Here is a 15,885-nt window from a genome sequence, read left to right as displayed (position 1 = left end):
GCAGAAATTGACTCTTTTTCTAGTGGGATCAGGATCATGCAAAACCTTTCTTTTGAATTGAGAAGAGGATCATGGTGACACTCAAAACATCCCTGCCTTTGTTTCTTTCAAGGACTAATGGATTATTGAGGTGCAAACATCGGTTCAAATCAAAACTCCGCTACTGCAGTTGCTTCTTGGAGAGTTTCTTCAAATCTTTCAACTGAACGTCGATATCTTGGGATATTAACGATGATATACAGAGTGGTTTTCTTTTGATCGAAAATTTTATTAAAATATGAGCCTCTTTTACCTTTGTCTTGGATGTTTCGCAAGGTATAATACTTTCCCTTGCATCCTCAGATAAACATTCTAAATACCACAAAGTTACAATATATGGAATAGCATTTACTTTTACATATATTTTAAAATTTACTCTTATTTAAAGCTACATTTAGTGCTAGGTAAAGATAACGTTGCTAATACTGATGTAGTAGAAATGTAAGATGAATTGATAGCTTTATCTGAGGTAAAAAAAAAAGTCCTAAAACGCCTCCTGTAACAGGTAAGGACTCATATCTAGATTCAACTCCTAACGTTGCTATTGCATTGCATATTATTTAAACACGACCTGTTTCAGCTTCTGGGGAGAGCAGTTTTTCCAAATTGAAATTAACAAGAACATTTTTCAAGATGCACCATGTCCCAAAACCGTTCATCAGGACTACTATTAATATCAGGTGAAAGCAGTACAAAACATAAGTGTAACCTAAATATTAAGAGATACAGCTACTGCTGTAAGCCATGTTCAGCCAACGCTAGAAATATTACTGCTCTACTACAGTAGCAAAAGTGCACAAACCCGACTTAGAAACGGATCACAAGTCAAAAGCTCAGGACGACAAGGACGGGAATCGAACCCACGCGTGCAGAACACAATGGATTAACAGTTCATCGCCTTAACCACTCGGCCACCACGTCAAGAAAGTCAGCCCCTTCGGACATGAGTTGGCATGCTCAAGATCATCTTTCTTCATTCTTGATGGTCATTTTCTTCTTCCACCTGCCATTTCACTATTTTGCTGAGTGATGTCAATCCACCAGGCGTGTCCTGTGCTTCAGTGGCGAGTATAGAGGACACCCTGTTGTACACGGAAAGCACATTGAGCTCCTTGGATATGAAAAGTGCCAGATAAAAGCCATTTCTCATCCTGTCTCTTAGTATCGGGGCTGCTAGTGCATGAAAATGAGGCAACTTGCTCGGCGAGCAGGCTCAGCACACACCGAACGCAGATGTCTCAGAGCGGTATGTCCAAGCGGCTGTAAGAATATTGCTCTGCCGGCGCTGTGGTTTAGCTGGTTAACGCCCCTCTTTAATAAAGAGGAATTTCTGGGTTCAAATTCTAGCAATACCTTTCTTCCTGTCTTGTTTTACAGAATAGATCATTCGGGACACTCACAGAGGGCTTGATTTGGTTTAATGGATGTATTCATTTTTTTGTGGAACTTTTTTAAATCATATATCTTACGAAAGATGAAATGTGAGCTAATTTTTTGTTCACCAAAAGTATGTAAATGGAAAAAAACCGGCGTGTAAGCGTTTCTGTGGTGCATTTGGTTAGCGTGTTCGGCTCTTAACCCAAAGGTGGGTGTTTTGAGCCCACCCAGGGATGCATTTCCTCCCATAGTAAACATCATCACCACAGATATTTAATTTGTCCGCAAAACCTTAACTATTTTGATATTTGCAGTAGTAAACAACTGAGGGTTGGTCAGAGGTAAAGACTGCGGTAGAGTCAACATTACCGGGAATTTCCAATAATTACCGACAAGGGCAACTTCCAAGCAAATAGTATTCACCCATGGAAATGTATGTTCCAATGGGTGGCGGGAGAATTCACTTATACTCCTGTTGCATCCTCAGATATTACACCTTGCCAAACATCTAAAATAACTGTAAAAGAGGCTGGCATTTTAATAAAACAGGCGATCAAAAGAAAGCTACAAATAGTATGGTATTATCCACAATATCCCTTGATATTGAAAGTCAGATGAGGAATTTTAAGAAACTATCCAAAAAGCAACGGCAATAGCAGAGGATTTTGATTTTGAACCATGTTTGCACCTCAATTATCCAGCAGTCTTTGCTTGACAGACTTCCTCAAGATATTCGGTGTTCTATACAGAAAATCGAAAATTAAAGTGCTAATGTGCCAAGAGGGGTGGTCCGAGGCAAAGACTGCGCTAGAGGAAGAATAAGCTCCGCATGATAACGCGTGTCTAATACTCGGCCCCTGTAGCAGGTTTGGCACCGTGGCTTAGCTGGTTAAGATGCCTCACTAAAAACCAGGAGACCCTGGGTGCGAATCCCAGCGGTATCTATTCGTAGACAACAGGCCACTCATTGTCAATATTTATGGAGCTTAATTTAAAGACAACGGGAGAAGCATGAGTTACAGCTTTCTGTAGCTGTTTTATATAGCTACGTATTGGTTGGCTCTGTGGTGCAATGGAGAGCGCATTGGACTTCTAGGCTTTGATAGAATGAAGTCATTCAAAGGTTGTGGGTTCGAGTCCCACCAGAGTCATGTACCATTTTGATTCAACCTTTCAAAATCCTCTAGGGATTAGTGTTGATCAAGTCAAAAAAAGGACGTCTTAAGAGTCCACAGTTGAAAATGAACCAGCAGCCACAAGAAAGAAATTAGCACTGGACTGTGATCACATTACTCCTGTCCTGGACTCCTTGCACTGGCTTCCTGTCAACTTCAAAATACTCATGCTCACCTATAAGGCTCTCCATGGCTTGGCACCTCAGTACCTGTCTGGGTTATCGCCCTACTCCCCACCTCATAACCTTCGCTCTTCTAATTCTGGTCTCCTATCTGTCCCCCAGTCCATCTACACTCTATGGGTGACAGGGCCTTCTCCTGTTTTGCCCCAAAGCTCTGGATCTTTATTCCCAAGGATATCAGAGAGTCACCTTCTCTAAACTCCTTCAAATCCAGACTCAAAACCCTCTTCTTTAGAAGAGCCTTTAATGAACTATTCTTTACCCCTCTGTTCCTACTGTATTTAATACCACCATCTATTGTCTCCTCTAACTGTGTATTCTCATCCTGCTTATCTTGTGTATTTTTTTAACTTTATTGGTTTCATTCTGTAAAGCACTTTGAAAAGCCACCTTTAAAGGCACTATATAATGTAAAGATTATTATTAATAATAATGAACAGTGCATTTAACACTGAGCACATGTGGTCCTTCTTTGCAAAGGATTGCAAAGGTTGGGAATTAGCCTTTCACTCGTGTTGTTGAAGACCGTATCCTGGCTTTGTTGCAGGAAATGTCTGGATGCCATCACCGGATCAAGGAGAGGATCAGGGTTTTGGGAAGTCTTTTTGATGCCTGACACTGTGTGTTTCCTGGTTGTTAGGGGTGTCATTCTGGACCTAAACAACAGAGAACACCATTGAAATCGCTGAACTGCCTAGCGGACACTTTGTCGCCTTCTTCTGACCTGTATTTAATGCGATTCTCTGAAAACTTGGCACGTTATATCTGTGCTACCTTTATGGAGGGCACACTCATAAGAATCATAGATTCGATCACAAGCATCTAAAAATGAGCATGAGAAAATGACATCACGCTATAAGGCTGAATGGCACAAATTCTCCTGTTCCTTCTGCAGCAAATGTGTGTTTTTTGCTTCTTAACACTGAGATAGTTGGAGATATTTGGCAGCAGTGGGATTCCAACTCACACCCCCAAAGAGACTAGAGCTTTAATCCAGCTCTAAATTAAAAACTGGGTGACTTGTAAGGGCTGGTAGGAAAGGAAAGGTATAAATGCTTCTTTTTTGGACAAAGTCTTTATCTTTACTAAAAGAAGAAAAGAAATATTTGATTATTATTTTTTCACCAGTTGTTTTGATCAAATTATTATAACGCAGTGCCATATTAAGGTATAATATGTACATGAACGTCATGTCTGAGTCGATGATGGCAGCTGAGTATCGCTGGAGGACAGTTCATCATGAGTGGGTAAGCCTGCATAATGAGGGAGAAGAGATGGGCCTCTCTGACGCAGTGTCCAGTGACACTAACCTTCTGTCCTACTGTTCTCTGCTAACGTAGAGGGTGAATGTTTATTTAGGTGAATGTAAGGTTTCATTCTTGTAAAATATTTCCGAGCACTTTTTTTGTTGCTGAAAATTAATCCTGTGCATTTGAATGAATTCCGATATTGTCACCTAATTCCATTCATTGTTTCATCAAACTAGAACATTTAAAGGAGCTCAATTGCATTTATGAATTGCATAGTGATAGTATTTCTTTCCATTTAAATACTTCAGTCAAAATTGTAGAGAAGGTGCTCCTGTTTTCACCATTATAAGAACTGTGATGCACCAATAATATTTACTCTCATAAAAGTATTGTAATTGTATTGTTCTGTTCTGTAACAATCTTGAGTGACACAAACCTTCTGTTTTACTGCACTACACTTCTCCAGAGGCCAGTTCAGCACACAAGGATCCTCAGTCAAACAAACACTGCAATCGCTTGATAAATGCCATTTCTCATCCTTTCTCTTAGTGTCGGTGCTACTATTGTATGCAAAGGAGGCGACTTGACAATGAAATCTTAAAGAGAGTCTTCATGAAGGTGTGCGTCGGCAAGCTCTCCACTGGCAATTGACTGGGCTTGTGAAGAAATCAATCTCATTCAACAACCATACAAATTGCACAGCTTAAGGCACATGAAGCGAAATCTGTGAGCTGATTGACACAAAACAATGACACTTCACATTCTCTGCAAAGTTGTATTGCTTGTCTGACCACCTCTTCCTACTTTACAGTGAGCACATATATTTCAGTTTCTTTCCCCCATGTGGAGATGTATCCACTGCCAAAACTGCTGTCTGATTATTTAAATTATTTGTAAAACTGTTACATGACTTCATCTAATTGTAAATTTATAAGACGGTCTGTGAGACATTTGTGAGAGTAGCTGAATCCTAGGGCTGGTATGGAATCACACACAGACAGGTCTTCTGTGTGATCTGAGTCCCACTGCTCAGAGCTACAGACTGGTCAAATGGTCACTATTGTAGACACGACCATCGGACCATCGGCTACAAATAATCAATATACTGATCATAGTGTCACTACTGGTGTTTATTACATAAATACTATATATAAAGAATAAGATAATTCCACACTCATGTGTGTTATAAAACATTTATAAACATTTTGGGAGGCTGACATACAGTAAAGAAAGTAATACTGAAGGGCTGGAAGTCCTGAAAAGCGTTAATAGAACCTTCTTGCTTTCGACCTGGAACAGAGCCCACAACTGCCAGATCAGTGACCCCTGAGCCCAGTTCACAAAGAGGAGAACCAGGAGCTCTTCTATGTCTCTAAGAGGGCTGGGAGGAAGGATAAAAGGGGGAAATGTGACATGAGTCCAGACTGTTCTGTCTGATATTGTTCATGTAGCAACACTGATTGTCTGAATATCTTCTGGTTCTGGATTGTGAGGATAGAGAGCAGTACGGAGTTGAGCTTCTGTCTGAGTGTGAGTCTGAGCTGTGAATCTGACTGAGAAGAGAATAAGATTTTTTATTCTGCCTCTGAGAATTTTTCTTCTTTGCCAAGTGGTGTTACATCCCCTTCAGATACTCTGCACAGACTGCCAGAGTGAGAGAAGAGGAGAGAGAGATGAACAGCTGCAAAAAAATGCCAGTGATTTTTTTCTCCTTTTAACGAAAAGTGGAGAAAAACAATAGCAGTGCATCTCTGTCGGCTTGATTTAGCTTAATACAAGTATTCACTTCCTTTTCTGTAGATTACAGCCTGCGAAAGATGAAATGAAGTTCTTGGTTACTCTTGCTCAGTGCAGAAGTAGTACTGCCAGCTGGCAGGAAAATGACAGTATTTTATTTTCTTTAACTACAAACATGTGAGTTGTGAAAAGCAACAGGAATGTGTCCCTGTGCAGCTGTTAAACAAAGGGCTGCTGAGTCAAATGCACTCAGGGACGTGCTTCAGATTGTGATGATGTAAACATAATCTCTGGTAAAAATTGAAGGGATTTCTTTGCAAACCCTCTTGAATGTTGCAGGAAATGTTTGTGTTTTACTCGTGTGGAACTACAACAAGTAAACAATTAAGTACCTAAGTCAATGTCCAAGAAAACCATCTTCACGTGTGGAATTTGTCTTTAACTGGCTGTTGGGAGAATTCATTTATACACCCGTTGTATCCTTAGCAAAAATATTTTAAAATTAGAACACAGATTTGTTGGAGAACTTGACATTTCTTGACAATCATTATTAAATAAGCATTATACAAATGTGCGTTGATATTTTTAATATGTACCTTAATTGTAATATATATACATAATTGCTTTGATATGGATGTTCATTTGAAGGATTTGAGGAAACTATCAAGGATCACAGAACAACCAAAGATACATTTAGGCATCTGCGATTGGTAAAGATGAAAGAGTACCGTAAGTGTGAAGCTTGCATACACACGAGAGAAAAAATCAGTTTTAATGCACTTCATTAAACTGATGGTGTGCTTATCAATCGTGCATAAAATTTACGTAGCAGAGGATGGTTTCGATCCATCAACCTCTGGGTGATGGGCTCAGCAGGCTTCCACTGAGACACTCTGCTGACAGCTGTTGGACATTGATTCAACACAACTGCTCTATCTTTGCTTTCTAAAAGTGCGCCCGAGATGAAAAGTCTAAACGGTAAACGCAGACGTCACTTTGAGCACTTGGTGTTTTGTAGTACGAATCATCACACGCTGCTCTACATGGGCGTGTCTTCAAGATCGTTGAGAACCAAAGCTTCTGCTTTCCGAGGCAACTGATTCTTTCATCGTTAATTCCCAAATCTTCAATGAGAATCAGTGAAACGAAAACCAAACAGATGTACACACTCGCGTCCTAGCGTGAAAGAAAAATGATGGAAGCATTTGAGAAATAACAAGAGTAGTCTGAACAGCTCCAGCCTATCAACTGCTCTACAGTGATCGCTACCTCTACACCCAGTTTATAATGCTGAAAATGATGCAGGAAGCACAGCAAAGTTCTAAAACCAGTGAATGCAACTGCATACATAAAATGTCATTTTTTCAAAAGTAAAATCTTCAGCTTTGAAGGATTGTCATTCATATATTTTCGTTTTTTCTCTTTTTTACATAGCACGCTTTCGAGAAATAAACTGTCTTGTAATTAAGGCTGCATTAGAAAATGTGTATCTAGCTTTGTTCAATTAAAATCGGGACATCCCAGTGGGCAAAAGATGTAGAATATACGTCTATTAAACTCATATATTAGACGTATAAATGTGCTCCGTAACTCGTCTAGAATGAAATTCTAATATACGTATATCGTTATACGTCAATTAGATCTATGATTATATGTTCATTAGACATATATGGTTGGAGCTCTATTATACGGATAACTGTAGAGGACTATTATACATATACGGTTAAAGGTCTATTATACATCAAAGATAGATGTTATAGGTGTAGAAACTAGTAAATCAAGCCAATGGTTTTGTTTAGAAATTAATTCTGAAAATATACAATCATTCACACCTAAAAAATATGTAGTTCAAATGATACATTATATACAATATTGTTATCAACATATGGCTAATCATCATAAAAAACTCAACTAGTAAACATTAGCTACAAATTCTAGTAACATGGCAATATATATATAGCAATGACAAACACAAACTAATTACATGAATATGCTTATATTTAACTCAAAACCACATTTAGATTCAAATATGTTTTAAAATTGACAACTTCTATATTTCCAAGAAAATATTATTAATATAGCACAAACGCTACTTTCAACGGCACAAACCCAGCACTAAAGAATGAGGTGGGTTTCATCGTTTATGCTGTCTGTAGAGGGGGGCGACTTCACGGAGCTGAAACAAGCACGTCCGGCAGCTACAGGGTTGAAGGTGAACATGTATCGTATTCTAATGGCTTCCATTTCCATTGATGAATGACAGATTCACGAGGAGATCCTTCACGCGATTAAATGAACACATTACTATTTCAGTCTGATTTAGAGGCTACATTTGTGTCAGCAGTGCTATAAATGTGAGTCTTATATACTTTCAGGGGCTGCATCTGTAGCGCTTCATCTAAGAGGATGTTTTTACTTTAGAGCACGGTTACATTCACCTACACAGTTTATTCTCTGAATGCCCAGTGGCTCAATAACCCTATTTTCCCCTGGGGTCCACCAGTGTACAGTCCCATCCCCTTCAAAAATATAACAAATATATTTAATGAACTGTGTAACACAGAGCTGGAAAGGTGAACCCAGAATGGCTGGGCAATTGATGAGTTGGAGTGATCTTTTTATAGGTGAATAATTGCAAAAGTTTGAATCCAATTCATATCGAAATGTTAAACAACTGACAATCTGTTCAGAAATGAACCTGTGTAAAAGGACTTCACTGTAGACTAGGATGGCTGAGTGGTCTAGACATTAGATTTATTATCCAATGGACAAAGGTCCATGTGGGTACAGTCCCCACTTCTGTTAGACTCCTGTAACAATTTTGCAGTGACAGAACATTTTGAAGATTTACACTCTATTTAAATATGAATTTACTCACTTTCAGTTCTCTTCACTCCCTGGGATAACTGAACTCTCACTATTGCATACCAAAGGCTTTACATGCATTAGTTCAGGTGGGTAGTTGCGTCAGCATGCGTAGTTTGCAAAGGAACAAGTAATAGGTTTATTCCATGCTGAAAAGAGAAGAGTGAAAAGATAATGTTTCAGCTGTGAAGCCTTCTTCAGAAACGTTGTGTTTTCTCTCTTCTCTATTCAGCATGGCATAAACCTATTACTTGTGCCTTTATATGCATTAGCTGTGATACAGATTCTAAAAAAGACAGAATGAAACTGTTTGTTATGTGTCTCATGGTGATCCTCTTCTCGATCCAAATGAAATGTTTAATATGATCCACCGAGAAAGAAAAGGAGTCAATTTCCGCCTGGAATGATTGATGCCCCATCAAACCTTTTTTAATATCCCCGGAAGTTTATACAGTAGAGTCCTGGTTTGCGGCTTAAACTCAAGGTAAACAAGACTAAGGAAACGAGTCGGAAACCTGATGTTTGGGAAATGTTCTGGGATTTAAATCACCCAGAACATTTCACTATATTGAACAGTATGTGCCAGAGAGAAGTGCCTGACATCCCTTCGATAGCTCAGTTGGTATACCAGAAGACTGTAGTGAGAACAGTGAGGAATCCTTAGGTTGCTGGTTTGATTCTGGCTTGAAAAAAGGTGCTTTTTGTGTACTTTAATCAAAGAGTTAAAATAGCCAATCTTTTTCACTCAGACGTTGATCAAAAGCTCAATAAACGACAAAGCAGAGGCTCTTGTTCCAAATTCAGCTCCTGTCTGATTGTCTTGTTTTGGCCAAGATCTGATCTTTGAATTCAGGGACTACTCTGTCTGCTTTGTTATTCAAAAGCAGATACAAATGTCACGTTTTTTATTGTAGATATAAAGGTGTTCTCTGTTTTCAAAGGATAGGCACTTAATTGGTTTTATGATTTGGTATTGATTTTGTATCGTTGTATTATTAAGTTTGTGCTTTTTGTGTTTTTAACGTATTGTGAACTTATTTTTTAAAACAAATGCTTACAAAGGCAAACACGGCACACATCTGTTTATACCAGAGGTTTATACAAAAAATTGTATATTTTTATTAAGTACAAGCTACTGTGCACTTTTAGGAGTTTAACAGGTTTGATATAAAGCAGCCAAAATATAAAAGGGGAAAATACCCCAGACTGCGTGTAAAGCCCTCGTTGTGACTGTTGTTTTATTGTTAAATACGGCATACTGTGCACGAAATGTTGCACAAACATAATCTGATATTTTAATAATTATTATTTTAATAATTTGATAATGTAGCATTTTCAGGTTCCCTCGGGACAAAAGACAAGTGGAAACGTGATAGTAAACCAAGCAACTGCTTTATTCTCCTATCAAAACCACACAAAAACCAAACAGAGGCTATACACACACATGAGGAGACCGACAGAACACGTACACATTGATAGGGTGGTAACCCGTTAACTACAGGGTATACACTTATAAAGCTATACAGGACACTAAAACTACTATAACACTATTTACATATGCAGGGTCAGCCGCTGGTCATCGTGCTGACCCTCAGACTCTTCCCGGCTACAACTCCCAGCCTGCTCCACGGTACTATGAGCGCCAAGGTGCGCGGCCTCCTCACCACAGAGCGAGGGCGTTACACTGCCCCCACCTGAAGCGTCTGGCGTCCCGCCAATGTCGAACACCCCCCTTAGGCTGTAGGCTGCTTAAGGCTGCGGAACTCTGCGTGAGCGGCCACTGCGGCGTGGTGGCGGCTGGCGGCCCGCGGACGCCCCATTGTCGGCCGGCTCCGGCACCGGCTGCTCCTCCCAGACTTGGTAGGGTGCCAGGCGGTCTTGGTGCAGGACCACCACTCTCCCCCGTGTTCTCCCAGCTTACAATCTCTGAGGTAGTTGTCACTAAACTCGGACGTGATGTGCCACACATGTGCCGTGTGCCTTTACTTTTGTAAAATTAAAGTCGAAACCCAAAACAGTAACATACTTAAGAGTAAATGCCTCCTAATAGCTAGCCAGCACTCCTAGTTAGTAAAGTTGTTTGTGTCCCTGCCTGTCACGCGGGAAACCGGGTTTTGATTACCGACGGGGAGACAGCTAGTTTTTTTACTATCAGATTCCAATCTTTAATGCTGTGTGTGAGAGTTTACGTAACTTTCCTTTTCTCACATTTTCTGACGACTATTCCGAAGGAGCGCCCTGTCAACTCCTAATACTTTTCAAAAATCTGCCTGCATGTTTGATTATTTTTGTTTTATTTAGAAAAAGTTCAATATTGATCATAACTAAAGAAAATTATGATCAGAAACAAAAACAAAATGTTGAAGATGCAACTCGATCTTGAATCAGAGCTGGGTGACATGGGCTTCTGTTCTGATATGGTTGTACGAGAAACAGGAGGGATCTCTTCTCTCCTATGGAGCATGAGCTGAATCAGGAATGAGACGTTATATATCAACGCATGACCTACATCGTAAAACTAAATTAAAAACTAACATTAAGTTGTCAGAGACATTCATTTATATACAAACAAGAGACAGACAAAGCAATAATTCTACATTAACTGAATTGAAATGGTCTGATTCAGAGCCTGTGCAGCTCGTGCTAATACAACATTTTCCTTTGATTTCCTTTGAGGGCGGAGTTGTCTTTAAAATCTGGATTAAATAAAAAGGAGTGACGTCAGTGTAAAACAGCTTTCCTTCTTGGGGATCAACGGTTGTGTTCCATATTTCAAATTATTTTGGTTTCAAGATAGCAATTTAGTATGAAACATAAAAGCCAGCTGGATAAAGCTGTTACACGTAATTTACAATGGTCTTTCATCTAATAGCCCGTGCAGGGATCAAACCCCAGCTGTTGGTACGAGTTGCGTAAGGCTCTGCAACATGCAGATGAGAAACTAACCTCTGCTTCTTCATTATATACACAGTGAGCTATATATGCGGGCTTACTGCCCCCTATGGGCTCTGTATTTGATTGCGGTACAAGACCGGCCGTGGAGAAATTAAGTGAAGAGGGTGTGTTCATTAAAAGGCTCATAGCATCCCTGGATGGTCTCAAACCACCACCCTTTTGGTTAACAACCGAGCCACAAAGACTCATGTACAGCTTAACATTTCTCGGTCTCGGTGAAGGTGATACACTCCATAAAATTTCTGGAGAATCATTTGTTTTTAAAGGAAAATCGCCAACAGCGGCCAAGATCTATTGGAGTTTTTTCATTCTATACTGCAATTTCTGAAGGGTACCCTGTGAAAATACGAATTTTGACGAGAAGGGATGGACATATAAGGTCAGTAGGCTTGGGGAATTGGACCTTATGGTGAAGGCTGCGGGCTTGGCATCAGCAGAACCTGATCAATATCGGTTGACTCCGATATACTTTGACAACTTAACTTCTGGATTTAGAGACATTTACCTTAGTGTCGGTATACTAAGATGTTTTGGTAACGAGGAAGGAGGGACAAAGCAAATTGGCAGAATGTGTGCTATTTTGTTGACTACAAGTCCTCACATGCCAGAGGGTCAATATTAAAAAAAAACGTAACAGTATAATCTCTTGTACTTCACGATTTAATGGTGTCTGTCACATTGTATCTCACACCTCAGTGTCAGAATTGTGAGACGAGTTTGTAATCAGGAGGGTGGGCCATAGCAATTCAGCAGAAATTGCATTCACCTTTTCCCAATGCATTCTCACATGCCATTTTCTCACATGCCATGCTCACAGGGTCATATTTTTAAAATGGTACCATAAAATGTCCTGAAGTTCAGGATTTTGACAGTCTGTTATATTGTGTCTCACACCTTGATGTCATAAATATGAGACGATTTTAAAATCAGGAGGGAGGGCCCTAGCAATATAGCAAACATTGCATTTACCATTTGACAATGTATTCTCTCATGCCATGTTCAGAGGGTCGTATTTAAAAAACGGTACAGTACAATGTCCTGAAGTTCAGGATTTTGATAGTCTTTTCCATTGTCTCTCACACATCTGTGTCAGAATTTTTAGACATTTTTATAACCAGGAGGTAGGTTCGATCACCCTCTGCTCATCCTCAGTTAACCATATAGTCTCATATGCCATGTTCTAAATGTCCCATTTAAAACTGCTATATTAAAAATTCTTGTAAAATGCAAGAGTTTGAGACTTTTTATGATCAGAAGTCAAGGTCGTGGAAAATACGCAGAAAGTGCCAGTGAATTTACGTTTTGCCTTTGTCTTATTTACTCGTGGTATAACATGCCAGTTTGTTTTATTGTGAGTTGTGTTTCTGAAATGTGTTTCATACAAAAATGCAATTTGGACAGTCTCTACTTACATATTCCCCTTTACTGAGGAAATGTACAGTAATACATCCGGATAAGTATTTTTAAAAATGACTGTAGAGAGCCATCTACAGGCGAAAGACGACATAACATCACAGCAGCAGCATTTAAGATGAAACGAAAAACGCAAAGCAGCAGCTGGCGAATAAGAAGCCAACTTCAGCCTCGTTAATGCAATAGCATTAGGTGAGGTGGAAAAATATTTCTTGCTCTGAATCTTAACATTTTTATAGGAGGTGTTCTAGGACTTCTTGCCTCAGAAAAAAAAACTGCCAGTACATCAGTTATTTCTACTCCATCAATAGCAGCAGTGTTATCAGTACTGAGCCCTAAATGTAGGTCCTATCATCATATAAAAAGTCGAAAGTATCGACTGCATTCAACTGATAAAATGTATCTACTATGAGAGTTATATCTTTATCCAAAATACATCGGAAACAAATTTGCACGTTTTTTGGGGGGGATCCTGAAGACTGAGACTCAAAACTTTTTTTTTCCTTCTTTCCAGGAGGAAGGATTATTCAGATGCAAACATTGTCCCAAAATCAATGTACTCTCCATTGATATTCAAATCCTCAAATTCTTCATCTGAACGTCGATATTGAAATATGATATCATACAAATTGTGGTTTTCTTTTTAAAGCAAATTTTATGCTTTAAATTAAATAAATTTTATTTATTATGAATGTGCCGGAAATTTTTCAGTACTTTAGAGGGTTCTGCCATTTTAGATGTTATGCTGTTCCTGTCTGATTTATCAAATGTGTCATTTAAATCTCCAGTCATTTCTATATCAGTCCGAAGGCCTTGCAGTAAAGATTGCAATTCATCCAAAAATGCCAAGTTTCCCACTGGTGATACATACAAGGAAATGAATGTATATTTTCCCCCCAAATCAACAAATTTAAAATCAAATACCTCCCTCATCTGCAGGTGGAGAGAATAATGTCAGAATAAATACAGGTTTAAAAGTCAGGAGCATTGATAGTCCTGTTTTAAAATGACACTAAAATGCTCACAATATATTAAAAAGCTCTGTAAAATGCAAACATAATAAAAAAATATTAAAACAAGGTAAAAAGAAATAATACACAGTTATAAAGCTCAGGAATTATCAATGTGAAGTTACAATGGGTTGATTGTGTTTCATGTGATTTAAAAAATAAAATGTTTGCAAAAAATCCACTTACAATATGCTAAAAATGGCAAGAATACTTAACCTTTTACTACAAGTGACATATTTAGCCAATGTCCGCCTGGAATTTCCTCCCCCTTAAACATTTGTTATATCTCTGCAGCAGAACATAGCAGGAGCCCGGTTCAGGTCTTAAATTGAAGCTAACCCCCTTGGCTTTGAGTGTGAATAGTCAAATTTCTTATATTTCTTAATGTGTCCACTCAGCAGACAAACATATGAAAAAAAAACAGCTGGCGAACATTTTTTTTTGGTCTTCAGAGGTCAGATTTTTCAACTATATGCATGTCAAGGGCCTGGGAATGATTTGAAAACCTTGTTCTAGGTGGCTACTAGCTTGGATAAAAATTTGGGACAAATTGATCAATTAGAAAAAATTCTATATCATGTTTTGTGAAGACTGGACCTGGAATGAAATTTCACGCCTATAATAAAAAATCATAAAAATATTGAAAATAATAAGAATAAAAACCATTGCAATTGCTATAAAACCTTAAGACACTGCTAGAGAGCCTGCTGTTATGCAATGAAAAAAAACCTCAGAGTTGCCTTCTGGTGTGAAAAAAAGGAGCACTGATAAGAAACTGATAAAAAACTGATTGATTATCCCTTCTGAGTCAATGATTGACAGCTAAAAATGCAGCCTGAAGCTTCTAGAGGAAGTCTCACCCCCTAAGGGCTCTGAATGGCTGAAAATACAAAGAATGACAGCGGTTTTTACCAATCAAATCGCCTTATTTCTGGCGCTCGTTCTTCAAACATTTACTACGTAATCAGTAACGTTTACTAGTCTCTAGCTCTTGAGATAAACTAGTCTGGGTTATTTTGGATATATATCATGCTCCAGAAGGTAAAAACATGGGATATATATATATATTTGCTGGTTTTTGCTTTTGCGTTTTTGTTGGTAAAAATGTATAATATTGACATGCTGTGCTTGCCGGGTTGCCGTGTGTTTTTACTGGGATTCTGCTAGTTCATTAATTTATTGGTTTATTGCATAATAGTGTCATGTCTGTGGAAACAAACTTTATGGTTTTGTTGTGGTGATATTTGAGAATACGTGCATGTGAGAAAATTTGTGGAGCGGTTTCAAAGAAACGTTGTTTATCTCGCGTTTATCTTAAAAATAAAAAGTGTCATCTGGGGAGACAGGAGTGGTCCTCGGTGACCGCGATCCGGACTAAGTTAACAGGTGTGTAATTTTAAAAAAAATAAAACAAGTTAAAAATAAATACTAAATGGGTTTAACATTCAGGAATGTAATTGGTCAGATGCTTACGATAAGTGATGCTGGTGTTTCGTGTGATTTAGCGAATTCAAAAAAATATTCATTTTAAAACGGCAAGAGCTCGTATGGAAAAAAAAGTTCCCAAGTATCTTTGTTACAACAGCCGCGCCAGAACTATTCAGATACTGTACATCAGAAAAGTACCTGAACTTGACTGGTTTATATTCAGTTATTTGCATTGGGAACGAAAGGGAGACTTAGATGGATTTTATTAGGGTTTTAGGAATCAGAAAATGTATTTTTACACGTTTATGCCTACGAGCAGAAATAACTTCCTGCTTTCAGCGCTTTTTTTGTTTCTGCTTGTAACCTCGAACAGAGAAACCCAGTACTGACTCACAGAAACACCCCGGAGTTTCTGTGTTTCTGTGATTTAAAAGGGATGTATGCAGCGGTGTTA

At 38.7% G+C, this 15,885-nt stretch overlaps 2 non-coding genes across 2 annotated transcripts; one reads left to right on the top strand and one right to left on the bottom strand.

The window, feature by feature from the left end:
- Positions 1-878: 878 nt before the first annotated feature.
- trnan-guu (transfer RNA asparagine (anticodon GUU)) lies at positions 879-960 on the bottom strand. Its single transcript has one exon. It is a non-coding gene; the product is annotated as a tRNA-Asn (tRNA).
- A 1,514-nt stretch (positions 961-2,474) lies between these two features.
- On the top strand, positions 2,475-2,567 carry trnar-ucu (transfer RNA arginine (anticodon UCU)). The gene is made up of 2 exons: positions 2,475-2,511; positions 2,532-2,567. It is a non-coding gene; the product is annotated as a tRNA-Arg (tRNA).
- The last annotated feature ends 13,318 nt before the right edge of the window (positions 2,568-15,885 follow it).

The sequence above is a fragment of the Atractosteus spatula genome, chromosome 10 (assembly GCF_055471065.1).
Source record: "Atractosteus spatula isolate fAtrSpa1 chromosome 10, fAtrSpa1.hap1, whole genome shotgun sequence".
Taxonomy (NCBI): domain Eukaryota; kingdom Metazoa; phylum Chordata; class Actinopteri; order Semionotiformes; family Lepisosteidae; genus Atractosteus; species Atractosteus spatula.
This window is presented reverse-complemented; position numbering and strand designations above follow the sequence as displayed.